The sequence below is a fragment of the Ambystoma mexicanum genome, chromosome 11, assembly GCF_040938575.1.
Source record: "Ambystoma mexicanum isolate Mex_15411 chromosome 11, UKY_AmexF1_1, whole genome shotgun sequence".
Classification (NCBI taxonomy): domain Eukaryota; kingdom Metazoa; phylum Chordata; class Amphibia; order Caudata; family Ambystomatidae; genus Ambystoma; species Ambystoma mexicanum.
In genome coordinates, this window is record NC_090934.1 from 643,326,126 (window position 1) to 643,341,497 (window position 15,372).

General features: G+C 48.1%; 1 protein-coding gene across 1 annotated transcript in view; it reads left to right on the forward strand.

Annotated features, from left to right (window-relative positions):
* Positions 1-15,372, forward strand: part of ANO3 (anoctamin 3) — a 2,087,603-nt gene that overhangs the window by 1,734,479 nt on the left and 337,752 nt on the right. The gene's annotated exons all lie outside the window — the stretch shown is intronic.

Sequence of the window (15,372 nt, forward strand, 5' to 3'; positions counted from 1 at the left end):
TCCTGAACCAAATTTGATTGGTCTTCATAGTTTGCATTAAAATCAATTACTTGTATTTATTTTATTCATTGGACAGTTGTATGGCGCTTATACACAGGTGTTTCAAGGCGCCACAAGACAAGATGGGGCTTGGAGGGGTCATGGGAATTAAAAAAGTATAACAACAAAAAATGTTAAATTGGCCTTGTGACAATCCTACTGTGCAAGTGCATGACAAGGTGGTAAGTGCAAGGCGTAGGGGTAGAGGGAGAAGTGCAGGATTGGGGTACCCACAAGTGTGGGGGCAGATAAGTGCTGGGTGGGCCAACGCGGCAAGTGTGAGGGGAAGGTAGGATGAGTGCGGTGGACAGTAAGGACCAGGGTTGGCTAGTCTGGGTAAGGGAGACCGAGGGCAAGTGCTGCGAAGGAGGCTGGGAGGACTGGTAGGGGGTGGACTGGCTCCTGTATGACTCTGTAGGGACCATCCCAAGCTGCTACGGCAGATGGAGAGTTGGCAAGAGAGGGGGACAGAGAAGAAAGAGGAGAAAAGGAAAGTCTTGAGAAGTTTACTGAATTTAAGAAGATCCGGCTCAAGTCTGAGGTCGGCGGGAGGTCGTTCCAGAGGGAGGTAGCAGTAATAATAGAGAAATAAGGATATACAATACAGCAGGTCCAAAATGTCCAAAGCAGAGAGTCAATAGCCAGCATCCACAGTATCAGATGGAACAATAATTCTGACGCTGTTGTGTTACACAAGTCATTTAGCCAACTACTCAGTGAATGTAAAATTCATAAGGTCAGATTCTCAAATAATAGTGCAAATGAAAGAAATGCAGAGAATGCTCCTGAGGGAGGATTGAGGAGCCATCCATAAACGAGGACAAATGCAGTAGGACCTCCTGGGAATATAATTTGATAGAAAGTTTATTAAGCTAGCCCTTACTAAATTGAATAACTGTCAGTCATGTAGCCCAGAAAGAATATTCAACAGTCTTTTAAAAGAGGAAAATAAATTGCGGTCAAACATTTTATATATGCTAGTCCTTCAAATTGCTGGAGGACTCGTTATTTTCGGGGACATGAAGCAAGCAAGCTTTGTACCAGTACATAAAAAAGCAAATGGGTTTATAGAACAATTTCACTTATTGACACATCTTCCAAAATATTAGCTTGTTTTGTACTCAAGGATCTTATCAGGTGGGCAGAGGATGAAAATAGGATTCATGCTATGCAAACTGGGTATAGGAAAGGGATTGGTAAGTCGGTGAGTGGGTTGGTACAATCCACGTGTTTGGCCATGGCAGATAGTGGAAGGAGAAGTTCTGTGTTTGTGGCAAGCCTGGATCTGTCCTCCACTTTTGATAGAGTGGATAAAGACAGGCTGCGTCAGAAACTGAGGGCCTGGGGTACAGATCCAGGCTTGTTAAACAGGCTTCTCTTATTTTATACTAAGAATGAAGTTTGCATTTGCCTAGAATTGGAAGGGGACCTTACTGTGCCCATACGGGTTAGGAAGGGTCTTAGACAGGGTACGTTCTTGCACCGACCCTCTTCAACCGTACGTATCACATCTATGGACCCAGATTGAAGATTGAAATGTTTTCCCACCCAAATTGGATTTTTTGTGGGTATGTTGCATTGCATATACGGATGTCTTGATTCTTCTACATTTAACCCTGGTGGGTCTCCAAAACTCTTTAGATGGGACTGCAGAATATTTAAGGGATAATAATCTGATCATTAATGAGGAGAAATCCTGAGTCATGTCTATTCATAATGAATGGAAATTCAAAAGATATATTTTGACAATTAATAACAATCATATTGGGGAAGTAGTAAATGTGTCCATTCAACTCTGGTGGTAGTTGCAACTAGTTTGTGCGAGAAGTTAATGAATGGGACAAAGGTCTCATTAATAATTGCCTTGGTTTCATTTGTAAAGGAGATATTCCTTCAATTTGAATCCGTTGAAATTTTAAAAAGATAATTGTTGACGGACAATCAGTATCCTGTACATTTGTTTTTTAAAATAATGAGGTGTGTACATTAGTTTTATATGTGCTTATAGCCCCCTCTTGCCTTAATATTTGCTTTTCTACTGTGCATTGTTTTGGTATTTGTATTTAAATGCAGATTTAGGAATTCATTATGTTTTATTCATGTTTTAAATTATGAATTGTTTTGACATGTTATGGAAATATTACATGTGAAATGAATTATGTGTAAGTTTAATTTAAACCAGAAACACACACAAAAAATAAAATGTACCCTCTTTGAGAAATGATCAGGTCACATTATTCACAAAGGTGACCTGAGCATTTCAGGAGGGGCCGGACAATAGCACAGAAATGTGCTGTCCTTCCCCTTTGCATACATTACACTATTATATGACAGAGTCCCAGCAACCACGTGATTGCTTGGAGTGCATTTTACTGAGACATGTCGTTAAAGGGCCTGTCTCGGTGAAATGTATAAAAATCAAAAAATCAATTGCATTCCCGTGTGCGTGATGGACAAGCTAGTGTGGCATCACGGCTTAACCAGTGAATGTCCCACTTCAAAAGAAAACAATGCCAAGGTCTGAAACAAGAAACAACCCTGTCATGATTTGGACCCCTCCCGCGCCTGTTTTAAAAGGTGCAGGGAAATGCCCTTCATTACTGGGCATCTTACAGCACATCCGTACTTGAATTTTGGAGGTGCCCTGAAATGGCCAGACATGCCCCCTTATTTACACAAATGGTATTATGGGAAAAAAGGAATTGGAATGAACCCATCTAAGATGCACTCTTTCAGATGCTCTTTGTGAATTGTGCTGATACTTTTTGTCGCACAAGTGAGGACATGCGTTAGCACATCTCCTCACTGGTGCCAAAAATATTTTGAGAATCTGGACAGATAATCTCCAATGTACAGCAGAACTCACACCTCAAAAAAATGTCCAATGGCTCCTCTTACCAAGAATGTCAGTGCAACGTCTACTTTATTTATTTGAATTTATTTATTGTGCATTTCTATGGCACCTATACACAGGTTTTTCCAGGTGCCACGGGGCAAAAAACGGGGTGGTGAGGACCAAGGGAAAATCAACCGTAACGGTCATGCTAGGTCTTGTGATGCTCTAACCTTGCAAGTGCAGAGACAAAATGTGCAGGGGGCGGTGGACAAAGGTGGTAGGGCAGGGGAGGGAATAGGGGTCCGAGCAAATGCTAAGGGGAGCCACGAAGGGCAAGTACAAGGGAAGTGGGAAAGGGAAAAGTGCGAGAATGGTGGGGGGCAGATTCAGGCTGGTCTGGGAAGGGTACCCGGGGCAAGTGCTGGTAGGGATAATGAGGGAGGACTGGTCAGGGAGGGCCTGGCCTCTGTAAGACACCTAATGGACCAGGCATCTTTCGCAGCGGCAGAGGGACATTAGCAAGGGAGGGGGAGAAGGAAGGAGGAGGAGAAAAGGAAAGTCTTTTTAAGTTTTCGGAACTAAAGAAGATCCATCTCAAGTCTGAGGGGGGCAGGGAGGTAATTCCAGAGGGAGGCTCCTGCCAAGGAGAGGGATCTACTGCCCACTCTTTCCTTGGAGAAGCATCTGACCTGCAGAGAGTTGGAGCTAGAGGACCGAAGAACTCTAGCACAGAGATATTTAGGGAGAGAAGGCTGGATGTAACAAGGTCCCAGGCCCCAGCCAGGCTTGTGGATGAAGCAAAGGGTCCTGAATGTGATCCTTGCGGTCACCAGGAGCCAGTGGAGATTTTAGGGCTGGAGAGATGCGGTCCCTGGGCTTGAGGCCAAGGATACGTCTTGCAGCCTTATTCTGGATTAGTTGAAGAGGGCAAAGGGAAGAAAGAGGCAGATTGAGGAAGAGGCTATTGCAATGGTCCAGCCTAGAGATAACTAGAGCTTTTGAGACATTAAGCTTCTGGGGGGAAGGTGAGGAAAGGGAGAATGCCTCTGAGGAGGTGGAGCTGAAAGTCAGACTTCTTAACAAGGTCCGTGATGTGCAGAGAGAAGGAGAGAGAGGAGTCAAAGATGACCACAAGGCCGAGATCATTAGCAGAACACCACGCCTGAATAACAGTCAGGCAGTCAGGAATGAGAGAGGAAGGAGAGGCAGTAGAGGATGGAAGCTTAAAGGAAAGATGAGTGTCATCTGCATAACACTGGAAGTGAGGAGAGAAGGAGGAGATAATGTGCGCCAGAGGGACATGGCAGATGTTAAAGAGCCATGGCGATAGGATAGAGCCCTGTGGGATGCCACAGCTAGAGAGTGAGATGGAGGATAGAAAAGGTACCAATTGCACTTGGGAGAGTTGGTTTGAAAGGAAGGAGGTCAGCCACGCCACTGTCCGGTCCATAAGGCCTAAGGTATCACTGAGACGATTTATGAGGATGGCATGATTGACCAAGTCAATGCAGAAGAAAGATCGAGAAGGATCAGAACAGAGGGAGAGTTAGAGTCCAGGTTTCAGAGCAGAACGTCACAGGTGTTCAGGAGAGCAGTTTCCGGGTCTCTGGATGATCTGATACCAGACTGTTGGTTGTGGAGTCAGCCAGCCATTTCGTTGTGGTGGGTCAGTTGTGGGATGACCAACTTCTCAATGAGTTTGCCCAAGAAAGGGGTCATAGAGATAGGGCAATAGTTGACTGGGCATGAGGGATCTGCAGACAGCTTTGTTTAGGAGAGGATGCACAAGAGAATGCTTCAAGGGTTGTGGGAAAGAGCCAGTGGCAAAGGAGTGGTTACAGACATCAGCCAAGGAGGAGGCAAGAGAGAAGATGTTGTCCTTGATAGTTCTGGAAGAGCAGGGGAGCACCTGGTTGGAGGAGACTTTCATAGGGCAGACTGCTCTAGAGATATCATCAAGTACAATGGGAGAGAAGGAGAAGAGAAAGGGAAAGGGTAAATGAGGGGGCCAAGGGAGGCAAGAGAAGAGGGGGAGCTGGGGATGGGAGAAGATGAAAGTGATGACAGGATATCCTGAGTTTTGGTGGAGAAGTGGGAGGCAAGAGCAGTGCAGAGGGCCTGGGAGGGAAGGGGAGAGGAAAAGACTGCAGTAAGATTGGCACGTTCCATGCATATTTTGAAAAGTTCAGCTGTGTTATTAGTTGCTGTAGAGATGCAGGCTTGAAACATGAGACCTCTTCTTGGAGCGGATGGTGAGACAATATGGTCTTTGAAGCAGACAACAGGCCTGTTTGTCAGAGGATGTACTTGAGGCATTCTACTTCCGTTCAGTAGCTTTGCACTTGCTTTTCAAAGCTGCCAAGTCAATTTCATACCAAGAGTTGCGCTTGGAGGCAGGCTTCATGCAGAACTTCATGGCAGGGGCAAGGATGTCCAGGGTGTTAGAGATGGAGAGATGGAGGTTATCCAGAGCCGAGACAGTAGGAGAGTCAAGGGTAGAGGCGGGAAGGCGGATGAATGTGGTGGAAAATGCAGCAACTGACACATGCTTAATTGGTCTAATGACGGAGAAGGAGACAGGCAGTGCGGGTAGTGGCATTGTCTGGGGCCAGGGAGCTCAAGATGGGAGGAGAGGAGAGAGTGTTCAGACCAGGAGAGGGGAGTAATTAGAGGGTTGGAGAGATGGATGTCAGATAAGATGAGAGCATCCACGGTGTGTCTGACAGAGTGGGATGGACCAGAGTGAAGAATTGTGAGGGAGAGAGAGTGACCAATTTCATGAAAGAGTACAGTGGTTAATTCGAGAGAATCAAGATGGATGCTCAAGTTTCCAAGGAAGAGAAGATTGGTGGAGGAGGACAGGAGGGAGGAGGAGAGGTCCGCCCGTTCTGAGAGGAAAAAGGGTTAGCTCCGGGGGCCTGTAGATCATGGCGAGATGTAAGGGATAGGGAGGAGAGAGAGAGAGCCTGCAGGTGAGGCATTCAAAGAAGGAGTAGAATTGAGTGGGAATAATAGTGACTGGAACGCACTCAGGGAAAATCAGGGTCACTGTGCCCCCAGACCTGGTGGGCATGGGATTGAATAGGATTGTGTAGCCCTCTGGGAGAAGGGTTTGATTTTGATTTTGTAAATTTCTTACGCACACCAAACAGACTTAACTGCATTTGGGCAGAGATGATCAATATACATCAGTCATAGAGTGTGTATATATTGCAAGTGAGCTGTGACTTGACTAGCTTACTTAAATAAGAAGGTTTGTAGCCTCCTGCTAAATGTTTCCATGGTCTGGCATGCTCAGATGGGTGTCCGAAGCAGTGACATAGCTGGGGAGGCAGATATCAGAGGAGATATACTTAGTGCAGTGAGATATACTTAGGGATGGTAAAGGAGGGAAGGGGAACACTTAGCCCCCAGACTGGCTGAGCTGTTGTTCCCATGGCCAGATTTGTGATATGTAAAAAATATAATACTAATAAAGTAAAATTCCTTCAGAATCCATCCTGCTTGAAAGGAACCAAGTGCTGCAAGGTCTGCTCAGCTTCTGTGTATATGGGGTGAGGCATACTTCTTGATTTCACCAATGTTGCAGATGTGCCTGGGAATCCCCACCCTGGACCATCTGAGTGAGTGGGAAAGAGGCTAGGCTGCATGCGCATGTTCATACCACCCAGTACACATTTAAATTAAATATTCTGTGACCCTGGATGTTAATATTGGCAACTGTGCTAGGTGATTAGAAGGGTATAGGTAGGGAAATGCCAAAGAGAAATGAGCAAGACCAGAAGGGGAGACTGTTACAGAGCCCAGAGAAAGTCAGACAGAAATGGAGGCTAGCAAGTGGCCAACAAGCTCCAGAAGCAGTGGCTGAGGCCCCTCCCTCTGACTCCATCTAACCTACCAGAAGGAGGATGGAAGTGAGCAAGACTGACCTGAGTGACCAAAGCCCTCTTTACCATAGTCATCCAGATCTGGAGACACACTTGAACCTTACTTGTCTGGAGCTTTAGAGGAAGAGACCACACCAACAACAAAGATTAGTGAACAAGTGAACAACAGTATGAACACTAACTCAGACTTTCTCTGACAGGACAGCCACCCCTGTGGATTGGAAGGTGTGACGGACCAGAACATTGTGACTGTCAGGTTAAATAATTGTTTCAATCTAAGCATAAGACATCCAGACATAGATTTGGCTATTTTCTAAGGCAAAGACAACACTATATTGTGCCTGAGGTGAAACTTTTTTTGCCAAATTTCACATATATATAAGTCGCTTCTATGCATCGATGTAATTCCCACTTGCCTTCCTGAGAGACTGAAAAACTCTTTATGTAATAGTGAAAATTCACAGACCACCTTAGTGAGTGCACATTTATGAATGGACAGTCCCTCGTATGCATTGGGGGCATGTCACATGCAGTTGAGGGAATCTAATTGCCCGAGGACAACTTTTGCATTGCCAAACCATGTGCTTGGGGACTAGGTGCTTCACGTGTGAACCGTCTGGAAGTTGGTACACTAAACACTCGAATTGCACGCTAATTTAAGAGGCCGCAGCACCATACCAAGTATTCTCCATGGACCCCCCATGGTGAGCATTTACAGACTGAGACCCCATGTTTGGCCCTGACCTGCTTTACATTTCCGTGCTGCTTTTTTGCTCCTGTGCTAAGCACTATGCAGTTCAACTTGTTCTATTCAGTTGAAACGCTGCAGTATTCTCAGGAATTTCAACAACGACTTTGTGTTTAGTTGATTTTTTAACATCTACATAAAGTGCAAACCTGCAAAACTAATTGAATCTTCTTGCTGAAAGGAGGGCAGACATACCACTGTTGGCGTGGGGAATTATTCAGGAAGGGAAAGTTTGGCTCATTGTAACTAAAATGAAACATTTCTATGCATGTGGAAAGGATGAAAAGTCACTTATGACATTAATGTCTGGTGTTGGACTATTCCATGGATGAGGGGCCTTAAGGGGAAACAGAAATTCACCTCCTCCCACACGTGGGGCAGGCGACAGGATTGACCCTCAGCAGATTTAGATTGGGAGAGCAAAATTCCTTATAGAGAATAATCTCCTCTCCAACTGGGAAGAGAAGTAGACAAATAACTTGAATGGCATCTGTGAATTGCAAACTTCAGCTCAAACATACTCAAAACATATTCCCTTTTAGGTTTCTTCACCCAATTAGCTGGATCATTGGTGGTAATTGTTTATTTATAGTTTATATAGCTCAACATATAGCCAAGAGTGGGTGGGATTAGGGGGATCCAGGAATCGGCTGAGGCATTTAAACAGGTGTGTTTTCAAGCCCTTTCTAAATACTCTGCTAAAGGTTTCTTCTCTGAGCTTGATTGGCAGAACGTTCCAAAAAGTGGGCGCTGCTTAGTAAAATACTCTAATTTTTACCTGTGATAACCTGCAGGTGGGGGTAGTTAACAGAGAGCAGTTGTTTGATCCTAGGGTGTATTTACTAGTCTTAGGCACTAGCTCATCCTTGAGATAGCCAGGGCCAGAATTTTTCATGCAATTAAATGAGATCATCAATAACCGGAAAATAATTCTTTCCTTGATAGGGAGCCAATGCAGATCCCTTATAGCCTCTAAAATATGATTGTTTTGCATCACTTGCAATCTGTTCTGCTGCAGTAGTCTATTCTGGAGCTTATCAAAGCCCCCGCTAGAGTTTCCCTACTAGTTTGTGACAAGAAAGGTCGGCATGGGACAGTAATTTGATGTAATATGTCAACGAGGCCAGAAGACTGATAACCTGCGCCTTCATATTAAGGTTGCAGTCTAGATATAGCCCCAGAATCTTGACCTTCTTTTTAATATCTATGATACAGTCTCCAATCAGGAGTTGGGTGTACTGGCCTTCTAGTTACATGAGGGGACTGGGTCCTCCGACGTATTCCATATCTATGACATGTAATCACCACAGCTGTGCTGCTTCGGAAAATCTTCGCCGTCTGCGTCCTGCTTCAATGACGTCGATTCGGTGCCCTCTAGGACCTCCTCCGACGGCCGACGTCACTGGATGTTATAAGTAGGACGCACGACGCCCGTAGCCTCAGTTCCGTTTTTTCCGCGAACGTGTTCACTTCGGAGATCTCGGCGGGCCTCTACTCTTTGGAGTTTCTGTTCTTTCTCGGTTCTTCGAAACCTGTTTGTATTGTGTAGTATATTCTTCATGAAGATGTCTACCTCGTCTTCCACCCCCCGTCCAGGCTTAAGAAGTGCAGGGATTGTGGGTCCAAGATGTCGGTGACGGACTCGCACGATGCCTGCCTCTGGTGCCTCGGGGAGGCCCATGAAACGGATGACTGTGTCGACTGCCAGTCGCTCACATCCAAAGCCTTGCGGGAGCGCAAGAAGAAGTTGTCGGTAGGTAAGGTGTCCAAGCCACGGAAGTCGAGGTCTGTGGGGCTTTCGATGGACTATTCGAGGGGCGACTCTCTGCATCGTCGTCGGAAGTCCAGTAGGTCTCGGTCCCGGAATCGGTCCTGCCGCTCCTCTGCCTCTTGGAGGCACTCCCGGAAGCGCCGTCATCGGTCGCCTTCCCCGTCCTCATCCGAGGACTCCGCCCATCGGCGGGTCGCTTATCCCACCAAGCATGCGACGCCGGAGAAATGGTCTTCCTACGGGAAGAAAATGTTAGCGATTCTCGAATCACAGGGCACTGGTCCGTCCGCGCCTCCGAGTGGGGTCGGTCACGATTGGTCGAGAGACACTGCTCGCACGCCTTCGGGCTCGGGTAGTCGGCACAATTCACGGGAGAGGTCCCGCTCGGACAAGGGGAATCGTTCTCGTCATGCCTGGTCCAGGTCCCGGTCCTCGATGCGCTTGAGACCGTGTGCACCTGTGGTGTCTTCAAGGAAGACGTCGACGCCGGTGGTGCCGAGGTTGTCGACGGATTCTTTCGAGACCCCACCTCTGAAGAAGTCGTCGACGCCATTGGCGCTCAGGCTGTCGAGAGACACGCTCGGGGCTTCCGGCCTCGAGGCCTGTGTCAACGCCATCGATGCTGTCGGCGCCATGTTCGGCGTCAACGCCGATTCACTCGACGCCCTCGACGCCTTTTGAGGCAGTTTTGACGGGGGTACCGCGGGGCTCAGTGGAACCTCCTAGAAAGGCTCTGGCCAAGGTCAAGCATGGCTTTGTTCCACATTCTGTGCCTTCTTATCGCCATCTTGAGTTTATTTCAGAGGTGGATGTGGGCTCTGATGATGGCATGGTTCCTGATACGGTGCCAGACGAGATTCTCTTGGGGCAGAGCCAGATTGAGGACCTGCGGTAGTCCCTGCACGATGCCAGTGGGCTGGACACCTCTCCGGTATTGGAGTTTTGTAGGCCTGAGCCTGGCACTCATGCCGACTCCTCATACCGGTGCCTTATGTCTAGGGTCACCGAGTACTTGGGATGGTCTGCTCCCCTAGGGAATTTTCTTCGGGATGACCTTACGGATATCCTCGACCAAGGTCCACCAACTGACCCGGTACTGCCATTCCATATGGCTCTACAGAGGAGGGTGGTGGCGGCTTGGACTGCTCCGGAGAGTCTCCCGGCATTGGGCAAGTGTTTGCTGTGAAAATACTGCCCAGCCAGTAGAGACCCCTGCTACTTGACCAAGCACCCCACTCCGGAGAGTTTGGTGGTGCAGGCGGCTAAGCAGGCGTCGTATCCTACCCTCCCTCCGAATAGGGTCGACAAGCGTTTTGACGGCTGGGCGAAGAAAGTGTATGGCGCTTCAGGTGGCCAACTCCGTATGTGCCTTGTCACGTTTCACGCACACTCTGTGGAACTGTGTTTCCTTAGCGGCTGAACATATTCCCGAAGGGGTCGAACGTGATGGTTTCCTTGCCATGGTTCAGGATGGCAAGGATGCCATGTGTGAGGCCGTTCAGTCGGGTTTGGACATGGCAGATTGCGGTAGCCGGTTCATGGCGCGAGCACCATGATATGCAGGTTTGCGTGGTTGTGGAAGTCGGGGTTTGCTCCTGATGTGCAGGCCCGGCTCCTCAACATGCCCTTTGACGGGGAACATCTTTTTGGCAGCAAGGCTGACGAGAGCCTTGAGAGGTTGCAGACCTCCAAGCTGCAGCAAAGTTGTTGGGCGCTGCAGTTCACCATCCTCTGCCTTTTCGTCCTAGGGGACAGCAATAGAGGGGAGGTTCCTTTCGTTATTACTCATCCTTTGGTAAAACGAGAAGAGCTGCCAGTCAAAGGGGCCACCGTAGGAGTGCCAGAGGTGGAAACCAAGGTACTCGAGGTGCCAAGGCCGTTTGGGTTGTTGCTTCTTTGCCCTTAGGCAACGCCGCAGCCACTTCAGCTCAGTCATAAGGCCATGTCCCGTGGTTCGCCGGTTGGGAGAAGGCTGGCGCAGCATCTTGCAGGGTGGCACGCCATTACTTCCGGTGTGTGGGTTCTGGAGATCATAACCCACGGCTACTGTCTTCCTTTCCGGCAGAGGCCTCAAGACAATCCACCGGGGAATCTCTCTTTGAAGAGACTGGATCCACTCCTTGCGCAGGAAATTCAATCCCTGCTGGAGAACGGCGCCATAGAACTGGTGCCTGTAGCGGAGAGGAACAAGGGATGGTATTCCCCTTATTTTTTTATTTCCAAGAAAGACGGGGGTTTGAGACCCATCATGGACTTGCGCGGTTTGAACAAACTCCTCTGGAAGGACAAGTTCAAGATGGTTACTCTCTCTCAAGTCCTCCTGGCCCTTCAACTTCAGGACTGGTTGGTGTCTCTCGACCTCAAGGACGCTTATTTTCATGTGCCGATACATCCAAAGCACAAGAAGTACCTGAGGTTCGTGGTTGGCAACTCACACTTTCAGTTTTAGGACCTGCCGTTCGGATTGACCTCTGCCCCAAAGAACTTCACCAAGCTCATGGTAGTGGTGGCAGTGCACCTCAGGAAAGGGGGGAATTCACGTCTACCCCTACCTGCACGATTGGTTGATCAGGGCATGCTCTCCTGAGCAAGTCCTGGATCATCTGTCCGTCACCTGCCACTCCCTCCACAAGCTGGGCTTCTCCCTCAACTTAAAGAAGTCCCATTTGACACCAACTCAGAGGCTCCAGTATATCGGAGCTGTGCTCGACACGTCCCTGGGGCAGTGTTTTTCTCCCCAGGTGAGGGCTCATCACATTCAGCAGATGGTGCACAAGTTTCAGCTTGTCCAGAGTCTCCCAGCATTCGAGTTCTTGAGATTGCTGGGCCTCATGGCATCCTGCATTCTTCTGGTGCCAGAGGCCAGGTTGCGGATGAGGGTTTATAGTCATAATCTCGAATACAAATATGTCGAAAGTCATAATGTCGAAAAAATAAAGTCGAAAACAAAAATGTCGAATTTCTTTTTTTTGTTGATTTTTATTCGAAATGGGGGGGTTCCCCCCCAACCCCCCTTTTTTAATTTTTTTTTTTATGTTTTACCCCTTTTTTTTACCACCGGAACCCCAAAAAAACATGTAAATTAAAAAAAAAACAATTCGACATTTTTGTTTTCGACATTATTGTAATTCGACATTATTGTAATTCGACATTTTGTTTTCGAGATAATGACTGGACACCGCGGATGAGATCTTTGCAATGAGCACTCAAGCTCCAGTGGTCTCAGTCCTCCGGCAGGTTGTCAGACCCTGTTCAGGTGCCATCCTCGGTCGCCCAGGACCTTCTGTGGTGGGGCGTCGAAGACAATCTGATGAAGGGGGCTCCATTTTGGCTACCCTGGCCGTAGGTGACGATCGTGACGGACGCATCATTCACGGGATGGGGAGCTCATGCCAACGAGTTGACAGTCAGCGGTCGTTGGTCTCCGTCGGAGACTAGACTCCATATCAATCTGTTGGAGCTGAGGGCTCTCAGGCTAGCCCTGAAGGCTTTTCTGCTGACGGTGCGAGGGAAGAATGTCCTGATCCTGACGGACAAAACGGTGGCCATGCACTACTTCAACAAAAAGGGGGGGCAGGGTCACTTCCTCTGTGCAGGGAGGCAATGCAGCTCTGGTTCTGGACAATCCAGCAGGAAGTTTCGATCTCGGCAGTTCATCTGGCCGGAGACGAAAACGAGACGGCGGATGCTCTGAGCAGGCAGAGCGTGATCTCTCACGAGTGGGAGTTGGCTCAGGAGATTCTCCTGGAGATCTTCGCCCTTTGGGGGACCCCTCAAGTGGATCTCTTCACCTCCAGTGTCAACCGGAAGTGCAAGAGGTTCTGCTCGCGGGAAATTTCCTCCAAAAGGAGCCTTAGGAGACGCATTCGTGGTGGAGTGGTCATTCCTACTGCTGTACGCGTTTCCTCCAGTCCCCGTCATCCCGCAAGTACTGCGGAGGTTATGGAGGTTCGGTTCCCGGATGATCCTCATTGCTCCGGCGTGGGCCCAGAGGACGTGGTACCCAGACCTTCTCGACTTGTCCATCTGCCCTCCGCGTCGTGTTCCCTACCGAGAAGATCTGCTCATACGGGAGGGGGGTCAGGTTCTCCATCCGGAGGTCAGATCCCTCAACCTTCACGCTTGCTTTCTGAAAGGTTGAGGTATAAGGATTGGGACCTCCCTGAAGACGTGATGGAGGTGCTGCTCTCGGCCAGACGGCCCGCAACAAAGTCCCTGTACCGTTGCTGTTGGCGTAAGTTCTGCGACTGGTGCAGGGTTAAGAATGTGGATCCTTTTGCATGTGACATTCCCATGGTTGTGTCTTTTTTGCTTTCTTTGGCCCACAGGGGCTTGCAAGTGGGTACCGTTAAAGGTTACCTGGTGGCGCTGTCCATATTTAAGCGCTCGTCTGAAGAGTGTTCCTATTTTAAAATTCCTGTAATTTCTCAGTTTCTGAAAGGGCTCACTAATGTGTTCCCTCCGTCACCTTTCCAGTTGCCCGGTTGGGATTTGAACCTTGTTCTCAAGTTTCTGATGGGTGCTCCATTTGAGCCTTTGCATTCGTGCCCTTTGAGACTGTTAACTCTTAAAACAGTATTTTTGGTTGCGGTCACTTCCACTCGCAGAGTGAGTGAGTTACAGGCACTTTCAGTTAAGCCACCCTTCATTGTGTTTCATAAGGACATGGTTGTCCTTAGAGTTCGTCCTTCCTTTCTTCCAAAGGTGGTGTCGGAATTTCATTTAGGCCAGAAGGTTGTTCTTCTGGCGTTTTATCCTCCTCCACATCTTGGTAAGGAAGAGGAGAGGCTCCATAGGCTTGATCCTGCAAGAGCGTTAAGCTTTTATATTTCACGCATGTCCCGGGTCAGAGTGGACGATCAACTCTTCATTGGTTACGCTAGAAAGCATTTGGGACAAGCTGTGATGAAACAGACTTTGTCTCGCTGGATTGTCTTGGCTATCTCTGAGTGTTACCGCTTGGCGGATAAGGACCCACCGGTCGGCTTGCGGGCCCATTCTACCAGGGGTATGGCTGCCTCTACTGCCCTACAGAGGGGTGTTCCTATTCGTAACATCTGTGATGCAGCCACCTGGGCTTCGGTACATACTTTTGTATGTCAATACTCCCTCGATTCCATCCGTGGGCAGGATCTGGCCTTTGGCAAGGCAGTCCTTTACTCCGCAATTTGATTGGGCATTCTGAATTTCTGTTTTCTAAATTCTTTTCCCACCTCCTTGCATTGGTACTGCTTTGGGAGTCTGTCATAGATATGGAATACGTCGGAAGAACCAATCCCCTCGAAGAACAAGTTACTCTCTTACCTGGTAACGTTCTTTCGATGAGATGGTCCGACGACATATTCCATATCGCTCTCTGCCTGCCTTCCCTGCTACAGAATTTCTTATGCGATTGCAGCTTACGTTTCCGCAAGGCTTTGTGTGTCAGACTGGCAGAAGACTGGTGCCACACGTTCTGGGAAAAAACTACAACTGAGGCTACGGGTGTTGTGCGTCCTACTTATAACATCCAGTGACGTTGGCCGTCGGAGGAGGTCCTTGAGGGCGGCGTATCGACATCATCGACGCAGGACGCAGAACCCGAAGATTTTCCGAAGCAGCACAGCTGTGGTGATTACATGTCATAGATATGGAATACGTCGTCAGATAAGAGAGTAACTTGTTCTTTGGCTCAGTTCCTACGAGCATCAGTTCGGTTTTACTTGTGTTTAATGCCAGAACATTGAAACACATCCAGTTTTGGATAAGATGGTAAATCCTATTAATGTTTGATTCATCTTCTAGGAAGACACTCATAAGGGGGATGACACATTTGGTGTCATCTGCATAATTTGTAAATTCAATGTTGTTAGAATCCAAGAAGTCCACAAAAGGCACTGTGAAGATGTTGTAAAATATAGGAGAGAGGCATCCTCCCTGTTCAACTCCTTGGGTCAATTCCTTAGCATTAGCATCTGCTAAATCGCTACTCGCTCTCCATTGTCAAGAGATGTTTTCCATTAAGCCTGTGAGACTAGACCTAGACACACAGCAAGGTTTGCCAATATTGTATCACTTTCCTTGAAATCTTCTGATGTCTTGGTCCTCTTGT